The sequence below is a fragment of the Xiphophorus couchianus genome, chromosome 23, assembly GCF_001444195.1.
Source record: "Xiphophorus couchianus chromosome 23, X_couchianus-1.0, whole genome shotgun sequence".
Classification (NCBI taxonomy): Eukaryota; Metazoa; Chordata; class Actinopteri; order Cyprinodontiformes; family Poeciliidae; genus Xiphophorus; species Xiphophorus couchianus.
The window spans coordinates 14,380,305-14,404,027 of record NC_040250.1 but is presented as its reverse complement, the minus strand read 5'-3'; the positions used below and the strand labels follow the sequence as shown (position 1 = coordinate 14,404,027).

Below are 23,723 nucleotides of genomic sequence, written 5' to 3'. Positions count from 1 at the left end.
TTAATGTACACCAGTTTAGCCCATGAATACGTTTTAATTTAGTGTGTCATATTCAAAATATTAAAGGTATTAATGTGTTTGTTCTGTCTGTAATTTCAGATTTTGTTGCAAAGTAGAACAACTCACTATTAAAGTAAACCAGTGTTGTGTTTTCTGGCTCAGCAAAATATCAGCTTTCTTTTATTCAAACTTGCTTGCCTGCTTGACTCTAGGCTTTGTCTGTACATTGTCCTTACTCTTCCACTCCCACTTTATGGCAACTTCATCAACCACATAAGTTTTACAACTTTTCAGGAACTCCTAATTTTCATTAAGGTACCAGGGGGATCTACTTTTCAGCTTTGCTATTTTCCAATTTCCTGTTGGTTTGTATAGTCCTACAGCAGTCCAACAAAAAAAATAATGGAAAATCCCTTTTGTATATATACTGTATATGTAACAGCCAAGTGTTTACTGACACCCTGGGATACTATAAAGTTTTCACAAAATAAGGATATGAGTATAAACTTTAGTGTGCATTAGCATGTCTTTCAGTATTTCAATGTAATCAACAAAAATGCAACAAAATAAAACAAAACATATTTGTTACTGCCAATACGACTTATTCAATGTTCTATTTTAGAAAACGTGAGTATTTTCTACGTGGACACAGTATTAACACCAACGGGTTTTTTTCACCTGTGTTATTATTACCACTGATGGAGCTACTCGCAAGACTTATGTATAAACTAGTAAGAAGATAAACATGGTGTCCCCCACAGTTTGATGCATTGCCATGGAAGACATTAAATGTGTTACTAGAGACTTCAAGATGATAAAGCTTTACTATAAGGAGTTTTTTTGTACAGTGTAATAATAGATTAAAAAGACCTTAGTATGTAAGCCTTTTATTTTCAGAGCATTACCTCACAATTGCACCATGGGGCATACGGCTGCTGTGAGCTTCTAACAATGTCATAATTCACCACGGAATGAGCTATTTTCAGTCGTATAAATACTGCTTTTAAGGTCCCACCTGAGACTGTTGTTCTCAGTCTCCTCAGCTGTATTTCTACATATGTTGCAGAATGAAATGATAAACTGATTCTTGCTGTTTATTAGGCCTGTGTTGACTCATTAATACTGCAGACATGTAGGTGCTTAATCCGTCCTTTTATGTAAAGCTATTTTTCAACGCTGGATTTAAAACTTCTTTAATAAACAGCTATTAAAAGTATCATATAGTTTTAAATTTTCTAATGAGTATTGTTCACATTAGTCTGGCTAAATGCGACAGAGTGGATTTAGACATCCACTCCAAACAACACACCTGACAACATTCTGGCAGTAACGAGAAAAATGTAATCCATCTGTTTACACATAACTGGCTGACTGAGCATTAAAATAATAAAATCCATTAGGTCTTTCTCTTTGTACACAAATAATTTAACCAAGGTAATGACTAAAAATAGCTCGGAAATATTAGGCATGAAAAAAATTGTATGAAAACCCAATGTCCATTAAACAACAACAAAATAAATAAACTGAGTGCACTCAAGCCCTACCGCCTTTTCAAATTGTGTCCAAGAAGCACCAAAAAATGGTCCAGGGTAGGTGATGCAAGGGGAGACTGTGTGGCTCGGTAGAAGATCCAGTTACAGTGGGAACCAATGACAGCAGGCACCAGTAGGGCACACTCTCCTGCTGAAACCTCCAAAGAAAAAACAAAAACGCCTGCATAAATGTGCAGGACTTTTCAACTAAACTCCCCTTTATATAGAGGTTAACAAACTAATTTCCCAGTGCCCCATTTTCTGAAATGGAAGCATCACTTACACATACAATAATCCCATATAAAAAGAACATTTCCAACTGCAAACATTCATAACTGCCAAGCCTAAAACTCTTGTGTATATGTGTTATATTAACAGACGACAGTATTCAGAGTAATGCAACTCAACAAAACGTTTCAGGACTGGTTCACACATTCATCCAGCACACGGGATGTTTGACAAGCACTCCCCCTTCATCAGATCATTTTCCACAACAGAAGATCAAACACACAGAAATCATCACATGCAAGTATGTATGACTGTGTTATCCAAAATATGCCTTACTTTAAGTTTATTCCGACTGGTTTTATGTGCAGTGAAGAACTCATTTAGCAGCAGTCGACTCTTTGCCAACTCGGTCAGCATGTAGCTACAAGTAATCAAATTGAAAACTCACCGGGATATTAAAATACGAAGTTCAAATAAATCCATGTTCCAATCACAGAACTTAAAGTCTTCTTCAGTTCATCAAATCTGATTCTCGTTGTTAAGTTTTACTATAAGTTAAACTTTAGTTATTTCTACTTCTGCTTCACACGTCAGCAGCAAACAGTGATAATCCAAGGTAGCGTCTGCAAAACTAGGCCCCTCTCAACGTTTTCTTTCACAGAGCAAGAGCACACTTCTTATTCGTCTTTGCAAGGGGTTGAATGACCATCTGCTGCCTCCTTGAGGCTAAACTTGACATTATAAAACGAGCTGAGTTAAAAGAGCTGCATGGTTGATTTGCAGCTCCATTTGTCAATGTGAGTTAAATGTTGATCCATAACTTTAGCTCCGTCATGTAACCTATTAAAGTTTGCAATCTTGTTCCTATGTTTCTTAACAAAATCTTCATTATCATGTGCAACACAGGTAAATCTTTAGCAGAGTTCAGTAATTTCCAGTCTTGAAATGTAATGCAATGTCTAGTTTAATGTTAGGACATCAAGAATAAAAACATCCTGATACTGTTTTATTACACAAAATGTCATTTATGTTAATTTGAGTGTTTTCGGGTGACTTGTGATTTTTTTTTTCAAGTTAATTTACATTCTTTCATTAATTTTTATAAGTCTCCAGTAGAGTATGATTGTATCAAGCCATCTACTCGTTAAAATGTCTCGCCCAAACACATTTTTTGCACATTCTCCTCCAATTAATATCCACCGAAGCTTCCCTCTTTTTCATATCTGATGAAAACTCAGGGTGGTTACCAATTAGTCTGCTGTTAATTATCTACTTCTACTTTGATCTCAACTATGACTGCTCGGTCAGACACACTCATTTATTCATCTCCTTTGCTTGGTGAGACAGTCTTTTTGGAGATTGCACAGATTGACAAACATTAAAATAGCTTCAGAAGCAAGCTGGAATCTTGCGAGAGTGCACACATGGTTGTTATTTTTTCTTTTTAATTTTGCAAGTCTTCTTGCATCTTCGGCTCCCTGCTGCGTAAAGCTCAGTCTCTTTAAGTGTCGTGTTGCTTACATTTTCTTCTGTCTTTGGTGCCTTTGCTTTGCTTTGTCTGCTTCTTTTTAAACTGCTCTAAACATATTCCTAATGACTACAAACAATTATTTTGCTCTGCCTCTACTCATTTGTTGTTGCAGTAAAGTTAAACTACATGAAAATCTTCTAATGCTCATAAATGATTCAGCCTTATAACTTCTTATCAGTCTGAAGGATGAATGTTTCCACTGAGATATTTTATTAGACTAAAAACAAAGCAGGGGGAGATTTCATATCCTTACTGATTCTAAATGTATTTAATATCAAAGCAAAAATTTGTGTTTTAATCTAAATTCTAAAACTGAGTAAGAGCTGGTGATCCTTAAAATCAAGAATCAATTTTAATAACATTTAACCAATATCCACTTATAAATTTTTGACTAAAAAAAGGAATTAAGTGATAGGTAATCTGGTTTAAAGTAAATGCGGTGAGCTAAATTGATTCTTGATTTGTTCATGTAAGAACAATACACTTGTGTCTGATTATTCCCTAACCCCAGAAGCAGTGCTTGAAGTGCCGGTAGTTCCCTAAATGCTTTTGTATATATCAAAGGTTTTTTACATATTAGTTAAAACTGTCACCATGTCTTGACACTATGAGACAGATAATCTGTGAAAATGAAATTGAGCTCCCCTCATTGCTACTATTGCTGTCTGAAGAAATGCAGCACTCCTGGTCAAAAACAACCAATCAGAGTCAGGAGGAATGTTTTAGTGCTGTCAGTCACCCATTGGTGGCAATGGTAACTAGTCTGAGGATTCACAACAGGCTCTGCTGGCGGAGTGAAGCTGTAGCATAGGGAAGAGCAAGGGGTGTGAGCAGTGCGTACAGATTGGCAAAACAGGGCATGTTAGCTTTCACAGTTGCATAGGCCCCCTGAGTGAGAACAGAGCGCACCAGTTATGAGCCGGGAGCGAGCTTGCTATGAGCATGCACATGTTTTGCAGCTTGGGCAGTGTGGAGCCGTAGGGGGATCACAGACTGATGCAACACAGTAAAAAGTCCTAGGACATGCCGACTGCAGGAACAAATTCCCTGAGGAGTAAAATTTTGAAGTTCTTGAATTCTGCACCGTTGCATACCAATCCACCTAAAGCACTGCCCAGAATGGATATCTTCTGCTGAGGATTCATGGCTCCATGTACAACTAAGCTGCTCATTGTGACTGAAGAGAGGAATGATCACTGATGTCCCCAAACTTTATTTTGCATATTTTTAAAAATGTAATAGTTTAAATGTTCTCTGCTCACCATCGAAACTCAACTTCTCGCAGTCATTTCTTTAAGTACAATCCCTTTTGCCTTCTTAATTTGGTTGTGCTGGGTTCCAGAAGTCTGCCTGCCCAGTGACCCAGTGCCACACGGGGAAAGCACTGCTTGTAGTTGCTTGAGAAAGAAAAGGAAATGGTTCTGACCTAAAGCTCTCCATTCTTTCTACTCTCCCTTCTGTCTGCTTCTAGTAAACTGGCTGATTCTTAAGGTTGTCCTGAGACAGTTGGGTTATCTAACTTACACTGACATTAGCTATTAGAAGTCAGGGTTAGGCCACAAAGTCCCTTTTCAATTTTTCTTCTGAGAACCCAATAAATCCCTGGTAATTGTGAAGCTTGAACTAATACATTTTTGTAGTGTTGAGTGTATGCAAATTTTCCTTTAGGTTTTGAATAAATTATTCTCTGCAAATAGCAACTGCCGGTTACTTTAACCAATACTATTCAATGGCTAACATTTATATATTCAAGCATATAATCACTTTATTGAATAAATGGGAGCCACATTCAAAATGTAAAACAACCAGTAATCAATATTTAAGTTTTTGGCCTATTATTATCCATTTCAAAGTTTCTTAACTAAATTGATAAGGGTTTATTAAAATTATTTTACTCAGTTCCTAGATGAGAAACATTCACATCCATAGACAAGCGGATAGATTTTGAGGCACCAGTGATATGGGTAGTCTATAAGGCTTTTTGGAGTTTTCAAGAGAAAAACTGTACATAGATTAAAACTCACATCCATCGTGCTTATACTTTGTTGCATTGTTCATAACATAAAGTCTCTTAGGAAAGATGTCAAAGACACCTTGGGCACATGTTGGTTTTGTCCACCTCACTTTTTTATCTCTTTACCAAACATGCAATAAGCTAATTTGTGAGATTTTTATATATATATACACATGTATATATACATATATATATATATATATATATATATATATATATATATATATATATATATACATAAGTTGGATCAGCGTGTAGTGTTATTTCACTTTAATTTTGTGTGTGGCTCCAAATCCAGGCCTCCATTGGTTAATAAATTTGATTTCCATTGATGATTTTTGTGTGATTTTGTTGTCAGCACATTCAACTTTGTACAGAACAAACTATTCAATGAGAATATTTCTTTCATTCAGATCTAGGATGTGTTATTTGAGTGTTCCCTTTATTTTTTTTGAGCAGTGTATATATATATATATATATATATATATATATATATATATATATATATATAATGGTCTATGTTTAATATTATCTACAGTTAATTTCTGAAGCTTATAATCATTATTCAAAGCTAGCCTATTCAATAATTTCATCAATTATTTCTTTCTTTTAATGTTTCATGGCAATCAAACTTATACTGTTGAAAAGCCTGCTTATTTCTAGTTCAGATCCTGCCATATTTCTTAACAAAATCTATTTTGTGGGTTGAGTAGTAGAGTTGAGAATGTGGGTTGCACCCATGAAAAACTTGTGAAATCCTCTCTGCCATTGCTACGGTGTTTTTATGCTATTAAAGGCATTTACTTACCAGAAATGGGTGGATGTGAGATTTTCTTTATATGATAACCTTAAATAAAAGTATCATAGTATTACAGGATTAACACAAATAATAAAAGTAATATTCTTATATTATTTTAGGGTTGCTCCTGCAAATATTGATTATTACATATAGAATAATAGTGACACAAGTAACATTCTGCTTTTTCTTCTGGGGATTCTATTTCATTTGTTACAGTCTGCAATGCTGTCTGCATTTTCCACATTTCGGAAATCACAAAAACGTCCAACTAGCTCATTTTTAATAATAATAACCCAAGTATCTGAGGTGAACTCTGAGTTGAAGTGGAGCTCTGTGCCCGTTATCGATCCAGCCTCAGGTGCATCCAGAGTACATCAAGTCACTCATCTCTTAAGTCCATAAAACTTTTGAAATTTTTGTTGTCAGAAATTTCTCTGCTCAGTCTTGATTTTTCAGTGTAACACTTGTTCAACGGTGATCAGAAGGCAGCCTTCCTTACCTCAACCATGTCTTTAAGCAAAGTTCACCTTGTATAGACTGGTTACTTCATGTAGGTTGAAGTTCTGGAATATGACAACACCTGATAGCTTCACATTTTATTCTTCTCAAATCTTTTGCAGCATCTTTGTGGATCTTTTCAACATATCTCTTGCAAAGAGACATGATTGATGCTTTGCAACCAAACTTTTGATGGTTCTGTGATCAAGTTTACAGAGCTTTACCTATAGGTTTAGACACTCTTGCCTCTTTTTGTCAGAGAAATGGAAGCTGTCCAATACAGGTACATATTAAAAGACTCTCTCTTCTAAAAAACTGCCCTCACATTTTTTTCTATTAAACCCCTGCATTTCATGATTTCCAAAATGTATGCATTTCTATTTAGTTTTATTCGTCCCTCAACTACTCTCTTTCATAATTTCAACTAATCTCCACTTATTAGTGCATTTCCGTCACTACCCTTAATCACTAGTGTCATTGCTCGGTCTCCGTCTAGTCGGTCAAAACAAGTAATTTTCTCTGTCAGTGGTGTCCAGCCTTATATACTTTTAGCTTCGGAGTATTCTTGCCTACTTTATTCATCATCCTGATGATTTTTATTTGCTCATCTCTTCCTTGTATGTAAGTAAAGAAATACTTTCCTTTACTTCTTCCTTCTGGCAATTTCTGCAACTACACCCACTTTACTTTCAGTTATCTGATAACTCTTACCTAACACCCACAGTCTGTCTCTACTCCTCACTGAACTCTGTGCATTATTCTTACTTCTTAAACTTCTATTAAAGTCTAGAAGTTGCCCTTAATTGCTTCCTCTTCTTGATTTCCAAAGTCGTCTGTGGTTGTGCTGCCATTTGAAGCTGCAAAACCACGTTCCCCCATAACACCACTGCCTTACATCTACCACTGTCTATCATGTCTATCACTGAACAACACGGTTTATTTTTTCAACTTTTAACACATCACACTTAATCCTCTTTATAATTTATACTTACTATTTCTTTCCTTTAAACCAAATCCACCATAATCTGTCCTTCTACACTATACTTCTCTTATTTCTCCTCATCGCCTCCGTTCCTTTGACAAACATGTCAGTTGATGTGTGTCCTGGAAACAATGCAACCTCATCCCACTTCACTCTTTGTTTTGACATTAATTCTATACCGTTTGTCGTTTGATTTCAGGAATGATTAGCACCAAAGGTGGAACACACACAGAGAAGACTTGGGCAGCTGGTTAATAATCATTCAAGAAGTTAATAAATTAACAGCATGGTTTTTGTTCAAATTAAAACCATTTTAAGGATTTTGAAATTAATTAATGGAGAGTTTTATTATATTGCCAATTTTAAGTTAATGAGTCACAATGATGGTTTCTTGTCTTTTCAAGGAATTTGAAAGGACTAAGGCATATGTCAATGTTACTGCCATGTGGATAGTAACACTGAAAATTTTTAAAAATAGTAAAAAGAAAAAAAAAATAGTTTTTTTTTTCTAGTTTGAAAAGGTAGTTGAAAGATCATAAAATGGAAGCAAGTCATTCTTAATTGAAATAAAATTACATTTTGGGCTAACCTTGCCAGGACCGTTTCCTTATATACTGTAGTGCATGAGTGGACAATTTGAACATAGTGAGACAGATATAATGCTGCACATAATCTCACCATGGTTACCGGAGTTCACAGCTGAAGTGCACTTGATAATAAGCAGCTTCTCTCATCTCTCTTCTGGTTACACACACTTCCACAGCTTCAATTTAAACTTTTCAGCAGTTAACAGGAGACAAGGGCAAATATTTTATGAAATACCTTCTCCAATTCTGTTTATATTCCCATTACACTGAGTGAATACACAACCCAAAATGGATTTTTTCCCCTAAAATACCCCTGTGTCAGATATGGATAAATCCACCCATGGACTCGATCAGTCCATAATTAATTGATATGTATGGTCATTAACGTGACTAATGCCTGATTTTAAGGCTATCAAAGACAGAAAACTTTTATCCCAACAGCATTTAGGTTAAAGTAACACTGTTAGAGAGTTTATGTAATCTTTGCTGTAAATTAGGCGATGACTTGTGAATAGCATTAGTTCAGCCAACTATCGAAAGGAAAATATAGATAGTAAATATAGAGTTCTGGGTCTGTCCTTGGGTCTTCTCTCGCAATGAAGACATTGGCGAGATAGGGCTATTAACCTATATCAATAAATCAGTCAATCAAGTTTGTTTTTATAGCACGTTTAAGTAACAAGGCAGTTCAAAGTGCTTTACATCATAAATGTACAAAAATAAAAAGTCATAAAAACAACACACAGTCACCAATTGACATTTCAGAAAGTTTTTTTGTTTTTTTTTAAATATCGCAATGCACATCATTTTTTTATTAATAGCCTTGATTTCTTTACACTTCCTTTCAAAGTAAAACATATTTGAATTGTGAACTGGAAGGGATCCCAATTTTGTCAATGATACAGAACCAATTGAATATGTAAATGACATATGAATCAAGCATTTAGTGCTCTTTGATTTAACTTAAATATTGCATATGAATGCATTTGACAAAAAGCTTTGTTTCAGTAAACATAGACAGAAAGCCAGACAGAAGTAAAGGGAAGTAGGGGCAGAGGAGGGTGCCAAACGAGATGGAAATCTGTGTCCCTCACGTCTCGTCTTTGAGTCCCTTCAGTGAAGAATCCCGCTCAAGGGTAAAGGATAATCTCCAACTGAGAGACGCCTTCCTAGCTTGACCAAAGCCACTGCTGCTGAAAAGAAACAGTCGGCTGATCACAATATAGCAGGTTAAACAGATTACAAAGAGCATGTGAACTCAGACTCACATTGTATTTAGATTCAAAGCACATTGGGAAACACATACCATACAATGAGCACAAACAAACAGGGAGGGGAAAAAAGACTGAAAGAAAGGCTTACAGTCAAAGAAACCCAGTCTTTTTTTAATTAAGCAGTTAGTTTTATAAAAGAAAATTAATGAAAACATAATCATTTTTTCTGGCATGCTAATCTGCTCTTCTTTTTTTGTTAAGTGCTCATGGAGTGGAACAATTAAGGTTTGATTGCTTTTAGAATGAGCCGTATCTCTGAGGTAAGCTTGCTGTCAGACCTGTGGCAGTGATTTAATTTCATTCAGCTAATCAATCTGTTATGCTTCTTACACAGTCACCAGTTCTAACTTTCTGAATTAATGCCACAAAAATAAGAAAAAAGATCTAACAAAACCTCTCACGTCAACATTACTGAAGTTTATGGCTTTGAGAAATGTCATTTCATGCAAATGGGAGCTAATTATTATCTGTTGTTTTTTTTTTCCAGCTGCTGTAAACTGATGTTCATTTGCCTGCCGCCTAGTTGGAGAAGGATGTCATTCCTAATGTATAGTCTGGAATAAGCAGACTCACCGCATGTCCTCCTGGGACAGGTCTAATTACGTGTTCAGAATCTGCAGCATGGCTCTCTGGGCTTTTATGCCTCTGTCACTTCTCATCCACTCAATTGGATTGGATATATCCCAAGAACAACCTACAGCCTCGATTCCTTCTACAAAAACAGGTCACAGTGAGTTCACAGCATGTGGAATGAGTATAATTATTGGGGTGCAGACACCCTCCCCCCACTCTCCCCCGACACACATGACCACGCGCACATACACACGAACATAAAGTTACTTCTAAGAAGATTGAGGGTGTTAGAAAGTGGGTATTCTTGGGCTCTGGGATTAGGATTTCTGGATCAACAGGGATCAGCTGCATATTGCAATCTCATTGACATGAGGAATGGCTATGACATTCTAAATCAGAAATACAATATTCTGCATTAGTCAAAGGAAGGAAGTGCTGCAAATTTCACTCTGTGAGATCATGTCATGGTTTATCTTGTTAAAGCAGTATCTCCCCATGCGAGAGAACCGGATCAGTTACTCAGAGGCATAGCAGACTTTGTGATAGTTAGTGAATCATCTCTGCTTGTTAAAAAAGGGAGAATTTTTCTGGGATAAATTGTAGTCGGCAATAAAACCAAGCTACAAGAAGTGGGGAAAAAAATATCTATGTGCACCATTTTACCCTTCTATAATCTTGAAAAGTAAACTATAGTCCTGAAAGGTGGAAAACATGCCCATTGACAAGGTTGAAACCCGAGGGATGCAGTTGAACGCATGCTTGGTTTGTTGTATTCGCATGTAGACCCTCCCAATTCCCTTGTCTGAGTGTGTCTCCCTCTTCTGTCGGAGGAGCAGCGGATCAGAACCCCCTATACATGCGGTACACAGTTAGCAGGTCATTCTTCTGAAGCCCCACACTGCTGTCAGAGAGCCGGGCCTGCCAGATTTATCATAGTCTCTGAATTTTGTATTTCAGGCTTGTGAGGGCAAAAGTTGATGCTGACGTTCTGAGTGACAAGCTGCTTTACCGTACGGAAATTCCAACTGGACCGTTCCATATTCATGAACTGATTTAAATTCTGGCGCAGTACATGGGTTCCTACAAGATACTGAGAAAGACAGCAAGTGTATCCTATCCAAATTCACATACAACTGTCTTTCTGGACCTGTACAAGTAAGGGTGAAGTACAGAGAGTTGAATGGATGCTAGTTTCTGCAAGTTTTAAAGGTTATTTCTGCAGCAGCAACAGATCAGTTCAAACATTGTTTACTGTCTAACATGTGGGTTGCATACTGAGGTTGCTGGTAGAACATTTCCAGTGTTTTGACGCAGCTCTTTGATAAAAAAAACATTACTTTAGAGTTTGCTCCATGATGTCCTTGCAGCTCCATGTCAGACACCCAATGTGATTTTGAGATGTCTGATTTAAAGAGACTTAAAAATGACTTCAAAACAGAATTAATCTGAGGCTTATCTGTTTAGATCTTGCCTCAACTTTCAACACAACCTTTCAGAGCAATGTGTGAGAATGCAGACTGAGTGCAGTGTGCTGATCCGAAGACAAACTGACCTTGAGACACAATCTAAAACAGTTTGATTGTTTTTATTATCTATTTGTTCAGATCAAGACATTTAATTTACCCTTTTAAACTACTTTACATTCAGTAAATCTTACAGTCTTAGTTGCTTAATGTTAAGTTTCTGTGAGTTACCGATTAAGCAGTTTTCCTTGGAAACATCAAAGTTATTCTTGTACAAAACTTGTTGAGTTCTTTCCATTTACAATGGTGATGTTAAGATCAGGCAAATAATTGGTATCCCGCACTATAGAGCAGTTGTGATTAGATGCAGATTTTGCATAAAATCTAGATTATGGTTGATTATTAATTATTTGAATCAGCAATAGTTGACCCATTCTGATTTGTGAACAAAAACATCCTATTGAACTTATTTCTGTTGTGGAGATGTATTGCTTTTCTCAGTAGCAGCGAATCCACAGCAGCTCAGATTTCATGGGAAGAAAAAAGACGTTGTGCACCAAGATAAAGACTGAAAGAGCTTTTCAGGATGGATCAGCTTATGTTCCTGAAGAACAACATTTAATTCTGTTTAGTTTATATAGCATTAATTCATGAAGAAGGTCATGCTGAGGAACTTGCCAAGACAAACAGAACCAGTTCATATTCAAAAATGCGTGTTTTTTTTTCAATCCTATTCCACAGTTTCAAAAGCACTTCCATAAATATCTAATAAATAAGCAATAGACATGCATTTAATGTTAAAACTTTAAGTAGATCTTTTTTAAACAGATATCTTACATTTTAATTTCCTGCTTTATGTCCTTCACATATTTTAGTCGGAATTGTCATTTGACTCTTTTTCTTTAATATTAATTAAATATTCCAAATTCTATTCAAACCCTCATTTTCCTTTGAGTTGATTCAGTCTGACCACAATTTGCTTTGGAATTAAGTCTTTTCATAGTAAAATAAAGAGCTAAACCAACTTTCAACAGCACAGTTCTTAAATTAATTTCTCCTTTTTATGCTTAACCTTGTTTAACTAAATTATTCTTTTCTATTTGTTAGTTGCGTAATTATTTTTGTTTTACATTTCTATACATATTTACATTCAAGAGCAGAAAGCAGAACCAAAGTTAAATTCTTTGCTTTACAAACTTGGTAAATAGCAGATTATGATTATTACATTTGTTTTATTGCATAAACCTTTTTTTATCTGTCTTTAAAAAAATAACTGTCTTTTCCTTATTGTTTGAAAAATGTTCTACAAATCAAAGGCAGATTGATTAAAATGCATAAACTGAATTAGATTGGTTTGCATATTTTAGGACATTGATAAATCTATTTTACTGACCATGAATCAGACAGAACACAAAAAGCTTTGCATTTTATCATGCATTAATGTAGAGAAATGTTTTTCATGTAGGTTGCTGCAATTTGCTCAGACCAAATTAAGCGTGAATAGGACTACACAGCTGCAGGCATTACTTTTACTTATTCCCACCACTTTTTATTTTCCTTTTCATATATTAGTTATGATCATATGTGTGGTGTTTGCAGATGTGCTAACCTGAAGTAACATCATTCGTGAACTGGAAAAGGGTTCAGATCGTTAGCCTTCAGAGAGATGTTGAGTCTATAGATATATATTACAGAATCAGTCCTGACTGCACTGTACATCTCTGGTTCTGAAAGCATGGGTGATACAGTGAATCATTTATCATTTAGTCCTGATTTGTAAATACAAATCATCCTAACAGCTCATAGGAACAGTGCAGAAGCATTTCTGAAACTAAACATAGCCACATATCTTAAAGGACCAAAGCAGTGTAAAAAAAAAAAAAGAAAAAGAAAAAAAAAAGGATTTTAGTTGCAATCAAACTCTGAGTCCTTCACATGGGAAGTCAGTTTCCTTATCTACTGCCGCACTGAGCAGCCACATGGAAAGGCCTTTGCAGGGAAAGTGAAATCCACAGCTTCCTGTAGTAATCAGGGGTGCTGATCCCAGCTGTAAACATCAACCAGTCTTCATATTCTTTTAGATTTCTTTAATCAGATTTGTTGTCTTTTATATGTGCTTTCAGGGCTATTTATGGATCTTCTATGTCCTTCTGACTTTAATAATATAATAAAAAGACACCCAAAGCTTCAGTCTGTATGACTGAAGTCCTTTTTCAATTTCCAAAAGAAAAAATTACCAAAATTGTACACCAAACTCTCCAGCATTCTTTGCCACTGTTCTTTTAGGAATGATTGCCACAACATTTCTTCAGCCTCAGCATGTCCTACTGTAAGTGTCTCAAGTGAATGGACCGATAATAACAGTGCAGACCTGTTCTTTGTATGTTTTATTGACTTGCTCCAGGGTCTTCAGAGGGTCTCACTCTCCTTCACCTGGAAGACTAATCACAGGCTGCTCCCTAGCTTGTGAGGTGAAAAACTCTCTTAAAGACCACCATGCCCTGAACATAAGTTCAGAGTACAGCTCTCTTTAGACAACTAGTATGAGTCACTTGCCAAGGCCGAAAATGATGGTGCAACATGTATTACATTACTGACTTGTATGGGAGAGAATGACAGAATAAGCTCTGGATAAACTCCTCCATTATATTCCCGAAGAACATTACTTTTTTTTATTGAACAGCTGTACCCTGTAAACTCTCTACTCCCAGGCAACTTTTGTGCATTCAAACCATGTTTGTTTGGTGAATTTCTGTCACTGAGGTCTTTTCAGAAGAGACAACAGCTGTTTATATTCACAAATGTCATTTTATATCTAATAAATCAGGGTTACTGTGCATATTATCAGTGTCCAGTGAAAATGTATATGTCCCAACAATATTTTTGTGATAAATTGATCGGGAAACCGCAGCAAACACAATGGTTATTAGGATGTGGGATGTTTTTGCATCTTATGCTTTACATCTCCACCACAGCCTGTTATTGTTTCTCAATCATTCACCAGGGTAAAGAGGAATCAGGTTTATTCAGATTTAGCAATAATTTCTGTCAATGCACGCTTACACAATTGTTTCGGAAATAGCCTTGAAGAAATTATAAAACGTTTTCAATAGGAAAGTAAACTGATTAGTCTTGCTGCTAACTGATGTACTTTACTGTACTATCAATAAATTATAGAATTCAAGTCCTTGGTGAAATAAATATTGAAACATCATATTAGGCTGACATTTTCAATCCATTATAATCAGCTTAAAAGAAAATAAAAGCATTTGATGCATGCAACTTTATGTAAAAGTTAGTTTACATGTTTATTCAGACCTTTGAATTGACATTTATTACTATAGTACTGCAAATTCTGTCATTTTTACTTCAGTGTTATAGATTTTGTGAGTTACCTTAGATGGATTTGCTTGCATTTGGCACAAATAGTCAAACCCCATGGATCCCTAGACCCATTGAACTTACACTATTAAACATAATCGTTGCTTTCCAGAACTCTTTTGGATTTCCCCCTTGAAGATCTGAAACAAAATGGATGTGTTTTGAAATTAGAGTTAATGAACAGTAATTTTTTTCCACCACCTTGTAACTGGTTGTGGGAAAAAAATAAATATATTTTTTCATTTAATGAAAGCATTGTCACCAAGCTCCAAATGTGTTTTTATGTGTTTTGAAAATGACATGCCCAAAATGAATTTATCTCAGGAAGGAAGAAAGCCACTTGCAGCTCCAGAGCTGCAGGTTCCATCTCACTATAAGGAAGTTGACCATGTGAAAGGTTTTGGACGAGGCGCTTTGGAGCGCATCTGGTGCATCTGGACCACTGGTACAGAGTAGTCCATTTCCTACCACTGAATGAAGGGCTAGTGCAATTAGGAAACCCCTTGTTCAGAGTAGAAGGTGCACAATTCAGGTTCATGCAGAGCAGGAAATTGTGAGACTATGAAGCACTGAGATTAAGATTATTAATCTGAGATTAAGGCAGGTGAATCATTCATAATTTAATTACAATTATTTAATTTTATTTGCTTACATATAGACATTGGGGCCAAGGCCGGTGGTTTTGCCACTGTTGAGTTACTTGTATTCATCTGCTTGACGTGTGATGGCACTGTGTGGATTATTTGTTCAACTTCTATTAGAATATTAGTTAAACCAAATGAAAATTAAATTTAATTTCATCATCTTATGATGGAGAAAAATAGATTCACTTGATTTTTTAAAACTCTGTTAGTCAAGATGACAACAAAAAAAATCTAGAACAGCCTCCAGAAAGAACAAGAATCTGATCATATATCAAATATCTAGCTGTAAAACTGAATGAGGACATTTTACTCAGCTTCATATATCAAAAAATATATTTGGTGCTACATGTGCTTTCAGAATATCTTATAGTGAACATGAATGTAAATGTAAAGCAATAAACAGAGTTGCATTATTTGTCCTACCATAACTGAAGAGACTTGGTTAGTTAATTGTTACAATGTGGAGACGTATTGTGCAGCAGCAAATTTCCTAGAGATCCTAGAGAATGATCACCCCCCCCCCAAAAAATAAATATATATATATATATATATATATATATCAGTGAGATACTGTGCTTGTTTAAATAATACTGAAAATGTTATGTGTGAGTTTTTCTGCACAATGCCGAGCCAAAGTCAAGAAAAAGTAAAGGTTTTGTTTCATCAATGCAGCACACCACCAGCCTGTAATTGTTCTTTTGTCTGAGCTTTTGTTTAACAGTCTGATGTACAAAGGAAATTATTTTCACTTTTATTCAGACTTACTCTGCTTTGCTTTGTACATTGAAACTAATCTATAATTTAATGGCAGCCGCATACACAAAACAAGCTTGACAAAGCAAGAACAAAACAAATTTCAGAGAAGAATCAATTAAATTAGAGAAGAGACACATAATTATTGATTATTTTTAATAAATTATTTTTTAGAGTTATGGATTGGAGACAAAAACTTATGTTTGAAAGCTGCAGTATGTACCTTTTAGAAAGAATGTTTTTTGCATATTTGTTAAAATATCAAAACATCATTTCGCATTTTGTACTATTTATTTCTTATCTTTGTATATTATGTATATACACATAACCTGCATCTTAACTCAAGTCGAGTAAATCTCAATCTCGTTGTAATCTGTTGATGACAATGACAATAAATCTTATCTTATCTTATCTAAAACTGTCACCATGTTGTGACAGCATGTTATGAGACAGAAAATTTATGAAAAGATTGATCTCCCCCACGTTCTCCTTCAGCTGTTATTGGTGTCTGAAAAAATGCACCAGTCCCGATCAAAAACAACCAACCAGAGCCAGGAGGAAGGTCTTAGCGATGTCAATCAATGCTGCTAAATGTGCTAATGGCAGAGAAACAACTTACCATTACAGAAAAATTGTTTATCTGCCATCATCAGTGGCCATGGTAACTTGCCTAAACAGGCGTATACTGTAGCGTTAGCAGAAAGCAATAAGAGCAGGGAAATTGGGAATGAGCAGTGGCATATAGTATTGATTGACAGCTCCAAGTCCCGCCTCCAGGCTCTGATTTGTTGTTTCTAGTTAGTACTGAGAGAAGGCAGAGAAGCTTGATTTCTTTCACAAATTAACATTGACTATTTAATAACAAACTGTCACAATATAGCGACAGTTTCAACAAATATGTTTCATACTGTAGCTTTAAATAAGGGATATAAATATCTAACTTTTTTGGCAGTTGATTTTTTTTGTAGCAAGTTATTAAAACCATACCAGTCTTGGTGGGATTAGGTTTAGTACAGTAACTCATCAAAATAGTCTTCAAAGTGAAGATAGAGCTGAGCTTTTACAACACGGGTGTAACTATCATCACCTTCCTTTGCTCTGTTTAATAGTTTGCTCAACAATAATTGTATCAGTGAAGCTGGTCATCTGACAAAAGTTCTGCTATGATTGTTTTAAGGCTGCTGAGATCATTATAGGTTTTTTTTCTTAAGAAAGATTATCTTATTTACCATCATGAAGGATTTCTTTTATAACCTGCATTCAGAATCCGTGTGTAATGTTCCCACTTCTTTGTTGTCTTCAGACAGATCACTGACAAACCCTCAGACAAACAAGTTAGTGTGTGGTTGGATATCACAACTCAATCAATCACTTTAACATAGGTGTGTGAGCTTGCATAATGTCTCCCGGAGACCGTTTACAATCTGACAAGCAATAATGAATGCCAGTAGACTTATGGCCCCAAAAGATAAACTTTAATCAGCCTCCTTTGCCTTTGTCTTGTTTGAGCATGCCCTTGCATATCCTACATTGTATGCATGGCAGCAAAAGCAAATAGCAAATGGGAACTTATTTAAAATTTTTCATTTAAATGTGAAGACCTTTCCTAATATAATCACCATCATAAAATTGCCTGAAGTGACCCTTCAATCAATCTCTGTTTGATTCATTTTAACCACAGACTGTTGTTCCATTAACTAAAGTACATGCACTGCATTCTATAAACGTGGACAATTTCTGCAGATTTCTATCTGTAAATGTCAAGATTCCTTCAAGTCGTTCTCTAGGGAGTCATTTGCACAGAAAGGTTTAAATTTGGTTTAAAATATTGTCCCTTTATGTTAGCAAAAAATTGCTGCTTTTGCTACATATTTTAAAAATATAAAATACACTTACTCTTTAGAGATAGTCTGGAGAAGAAGAAAAAAACCCATTTTGGATTAATAATTTAAGGTAAATAAGGTAATTTTTTGACAGTCCTCAAACTTGTAATAATTACAAACTATATTTTGTGGCATATAGTTTGTGGCACGATAATCTCTGCTTATAATTTTGGGGAAAATGATCAAATAATTTGTACAATTTGATATCTACAATATGTAGTATGATTGTTGATGTCAAATTTATCTTAAAAGTGAGAAATAAAGAGACCATAAAATATAAATAAATCACAATCCATCTTTCAATTGTTTATCAATCCAGATATGTAACTGCATAAACACTTTTGACAATAAAAAGATGTTTGACATTCCAAGATGCAAATCAACATAAGCCCCACAGAAAGACAATGTTTATGAGTCTTACAATGGTAGACTGTACAGAGTTAGGTGAGAACAGAGAATGCAACAAGTTGCTCAAAATACAGGCACTATTGTGAGATAACATTAAACACCAGAAGACATAGTTACATGGTTGGAATATTTGATCTCCAAGAAGAAACCGAAGCAAGCAATGTTATACTGTGAGCTCTGTGTGAAAATAAAATAAAGCACAGCTACAATGGGTAATCGTCTGTGAGGTGTGAAAGAAACTCAGGGCAACTACTGAGGTGCTGCAATCCTCTAGCACTTTGGCTTGTGTTAATTAAACAGAAATTAAAGAAATAATAAGGATGTCTGTTTTTTTAATGCAAATTGTATAAATTGTTTTCTCACAAACCTTTGCATGTGGCCCACATTGCTTTAAAAAGGAAGAGACATATTAAAGAAAAGGTCACACCAAATAATATTCTTTTTCAAAACACGTCACACAGTTGAAGCATCATTGGAAAATAATAGGTGAGATAAAAAAAAACAAAAAAATAAGCAGAGCTTAACTGTAGCATCACAGGATTAGATCACACAAGTCCAACAAAGGCTCAGATATTTTTGCCACTATTACATATAGAATGTGATTATTTTTGATATAGGAATACAAGTATAAGTAGACTATTTTAGTTTCATGGGAACAGATATTAACTTTTAGACTGTAGCAAGATCAAAAAGCAGAATGGGACACTTTTTCCTCCTCAGCTTTGGGGGAAATCTAACGATTTCTGAGGACTTTTCAAACTTCCTGCCACAGCTGTCTGTATATTCACAACTAAGGCATAACCATGTGTTAAATTCCTTTAAGATGCTACTGAAAAGATAGCTAATCTTTTTGTGCAGTCTCCAGGAGACGAGATATGCATCTGCACAGTAATGATTATTTTTAAATTGATTCCACAAATTCTTTAGAGAGCTCAATTCATTTGTCTTTTTAATAATGCAAAATTTAATAATGAATCCAATTTGCTTCTCTTCTGTGCCCCCCTGTATTATCCTTGGATGCAGAACACCATCCTGGCATCTAAATGTCTTCAATACAAGATTAACAATTGACAAAGGGTTGCGGGTTGCCGGGTGATTATTGGCTGCAGGCGGAGATTAAAGGAAAGCAGCCGCACAGCTGACAGTTTGGTTATCTCTTTTGGACTAAATGAAAATCATGGCCTGAATCCATCAAAGGAGATTAGGAAAATGTGAGCCCATTACTGATGTCCTCTCACAGGTTGGTGTGTCTGTATATGTTTTTTTTTTCTTCCAGTATTCGATCACAAGGCAAACATTTTGATTCACCTCTTCTGCTCAAAGAAGACATCCTCCTCCTCTAATGTCTGCAACTTCATTTGTGTATGCACATGGGAGCACTTGCTTTAATTTTTTTCTTTGGAACACAGCTGTGTTAACTCCAAAGAGGAAAGTTGCTCCACCTCAAAAATAATTAGCTAGTTAAGATTCTGCACAGCACTGTATATGGCCTGTAACAGATAACATAATGAGAGATGACTGAATAAAAACAAAATCATGTGAATGACTGTTGAGTTTCTCTTAAAGTTAAGAAAGTGCTGGCAACTAAAAAGACTTTGGAGTTATCAGGAGGGTGGAGTTCCCCGCCTGAAGTTATTAGAACTCAATAGGGCTGTGGCACTACAATATATTTCGCCCACTGAGTGACAAAAATCACAGCTGACACTGGAACTGTCAAGGGCACATTTCCCTCAACGAGAGGGGAGATCCGTAGGGAGAGGCAAGTGAGTGTTTGTGTCAGAGGAAACGACAGTATTTTATGAATTTCTTGGCCACTCGCATCTTTCAGCAGTAGTTAAGGAGTCATCCCCCAGCGCCCGCCCCCTTTGTTACCAGAGGAGAGGAGTCTGAGAGATGTGTTATATGTTAAATCCATGGTCTTAGGGTAGAAAAAAAATCTAAAAGCAAGCCTGTTGTCAAAACCAATTTGTATATCACAGCAGGTTGCAATGCATTATCATAACACCAGCTCAGCAACTGCGGCTTTGAATTCATAATCTAAAAAAGGTGAGTAGGACAGTATGTTTCAAGGTTGCCATTCGGATATCTAATATAGAAATAAACAGGAAACTAGAATTTTAGAACACTTTATATCGTATATAGACTTAGAATTAGAAATTAAAATGAGTTAAATATATGGACATCTGTGATTCCAAGATAATTCTACGTTATAGGTAATAGGGGAAATTTACGAAGACATTTTTGATAAAAGTCCAAAGATGAAACAACTGAGGATTTTTAAAGAAACTCAGTGATCTCACACAGTGATCCAAGAAAAAGCCAATAGTAGAAAATCACTTGTTTAAAATGTATGGAAAGAAGTGAAGTTCAAGATGCGTGGAAGATGCTCCCAAGACAAGAGATTTGAAAGCTATTTATGGAAAAATGGGTCAAAAATCCCCCTCAGTTTTATACAGGAAATATTGGGGGTTTTATAAAGTATTCAATAAACTGTCCAGAGCTTGCTCCATCTTTATTCTGCATGTCATTTCACTTCATAATACATAATTTATAGACCAATTTGTTTGGATTTCTTTGTGAATTACTTGGGTTTTTAGCAACATCTGGTGTGCAATTTATCTCAGTTGTCTCATTAATCAATACAGTTACTGAGAAAACCATCAATGCACTCAATGCTTATGTTTCTTGCTGTATGAATTACAAAATAATCATTTGTGGTCATTTAAAGGGGCCTGGATGTCATGTCTGCAGATCCTTCACTCTCCTGAAAAGTGCATTTATAGCTGGATGTTCCTTTAACAGTCTGGTTCAAGTAGATGTTTAAAGGAGGCTATGGTGCACATTAATCGGGAAAAATATATAGAAGAGTGAGATAGTAGGTCTTATTCTTTTGTAGACTGTCACAGTGTTTGCAGAAGGTTGTGATGGTTCTGTGGTTGTTGGTGGACTGTGGCAAAGATAGTTATTATGTAGTTAGAGGGGTTAGCATTGACTCTAGAGCTGAATGTTGGAGGAATATCAAAGGAGCTGCCAAGATGTGATCTTATAGAATAATTTAGATTGGTATTTAGCAGAATACCTTGACTTGTTTTAGAGCAGTCAGTATGTGAGCTTGAGATTATCTTAAGCACAAGGTCCTAGAGGAAAACGCCAAAAACGTTAGATAAGAATGTGAACCGTGGATTTTTTTTATTTTTTTTTTAGAGCAACTTGATGCTATTTTCATAGGATCAAAACTCTGGCAAAGTACCAGGAACAAAAGAACTGCAACTCATTGGGTCAGCAGACACTTTTTGAGAATGTTTTCACACAAGTATTTCTTTTAACGTGTAGTTTTCAGGTCATACAACAACAAAGTTCAACAATTTCTGAATAATAAAACAACCTAAATGTGTTTGTTCTGCCTATGGGAATGATGGAAAATTGTGTAAAAACCTGTTGTTAGGTTTGTTTAGGTAAAAATGGATGAAGGACAGATTATTTATTGTTCTCAAGATTTAAAAATATAAAATGGAACATTCCTTGATCTATTTATAAAATTATACTTTGCTACATTTTCCATCGTAGGATAGTATTTCATAATTATTTATTCAACATGCTTTCTGTGGAAAGCACTACAATTTTCAAGACAGGTTTATGATCTTCCATACCATGGGAGAACAAACAAAGTATCCACCTGCATAGCTTTTTGACAATTCTGAGCCAAATGAGGTTACAGCAAGCATATGGGCTTGTTGAAGCTCTTACCCAATTTCCTAGCAGCCTGCTGAGATTCTCCATCAACGTCCACCAGGAAGCTGTGCATTCTAACCTGCAATGGTGACACGTGGATTGGTCTAATTAACAACAGCAAGAAGCAGGTTTGTATAATTACTCTGTTCCTCAGAGTTTGCTTTTTAGCAACATGCGTGTCTAATGGTAAAATGCTGCCAAATGCCAGTTGTTAGTTAAGTACCCTCTCTTAGGCCGAGCCTGTCATTAGTAACACGGACAACCCACTGATGCTAGACAACAGAATCGTGTACGTCGACTGGATAAACAAAAGTTACCTTTGAGTAAAAACTAAAGCTTAGCTCATTGGTCATTGGCATTGTTATTGTGAACATTTGTATTGTACTGCAAGCAGAAACAAGTTAGCTTGTTAGTGAAGTTGTTTCCTAAGACAAGTGTTGCTGGAGTCTTCACTTCAAATACTTTGTCATATTTCTCCTCAGAGAAAAACTCTATCTCCGAATTATAATTGCACCTTTTCTTTCCAAAGTGTGACAACACTGAGTTATCATTAATTATTATCTTATGCTTACTTGAGTGTACTTATATTAAGAGACTGTCTTGGTTTGGTTGACTTGATTGCACACAAATATCAGATTTAACTTTTAACCTGCATGTGCAACTGATTTCTTTGTCAAGAAACTTCAAAATATCATTGGGAGACGGAAGATTTTGTCATAATAATCTATTCACTGTTATTTGAACACCTGTCTATATTTCCTTCTTTTTGACTAATCTTATTTTGCCATTTTAAACATAAAGAAAGTTGTAAAATGCATAATTTTTAGTTGTAAATTTGAGCATATGTATTCAGAAGAATTATGTGTCCAAAGAATTGAATGTTGTTTTAATTATTATCATTATTTCAAGGAAAGATTTGCCATATGTTTGGTCTTTCAAGTCATAAGTATGAAGTAAAGAAAAACGTACAGAACCTGTTTTCCCAAGGCTGTGTAAAGCGGTACAGGCTCATATATTCTGAGATTTCCTCCTCTGTTTTTTTATGCAAGATATTAAAACTCATAATTTGTTGGTCATAAAAAAAACCTGTTAATAAACCTGATGAACTTTTGATAAAATGTATTTTGTTCACGTTTTTTTTTTGTGTAAAGTAAAATCTAAATTAAAATGAGCAATTATCTTAACTTTAATAATTATGATTTACATTTTGATTTTGGTAATTACCACTTCCTGTAGGTTTTTCTTAGGATCTTTTCTTTTGATTGAAACTTAATTATTGAACTGTTGACCCAGATAAGTCTTAATCCTCACAAATATACAGCAAAACTCAATGGATGTGTATATAATTCAATCTGCCATAAGATAGAGTTCTGAAAAGATAATTTTGAAAAGTGTCTGCAATTTTGGTATTTTACATCACTTTTTAATATTTTAAAAAGTG

General features: G+C 35.4%; 1 long non-coding RNA gene across 2 annotated transcripts in view; it reads right to left on the bottom strand.

Moving 5' to 3' along the window:
- Positions 1 to 8,940: 8,940 nt before the first annotated feature.
- Positions 8,941 to 23,723, bottom strand: part of LOC114138816 (uncharacterized) — a 43,095-nt gene continuing 28,312 nt past the window's right edge. Inside the window, exons 3-5 of one of the 2 annotated variants that reach the window (XR_003594316.1) lie at positions 22,298 to 22,361; positions 10,019 to 10,157; positions 8,941 to 9,361 (exon numbers count right to left, since the gene is read on the bottom strand). This is a non-coding gene — a long non-coding RNA (uncharacterized LOC114138816). The remainder of the gene's footprint in view (positions 9,362 to 10,018; positions 10,158 to 22,297; positions 22,362 to 23,723) is intronic. The other variant, XR_003594315.1, reaches the window with a different exon arrangement.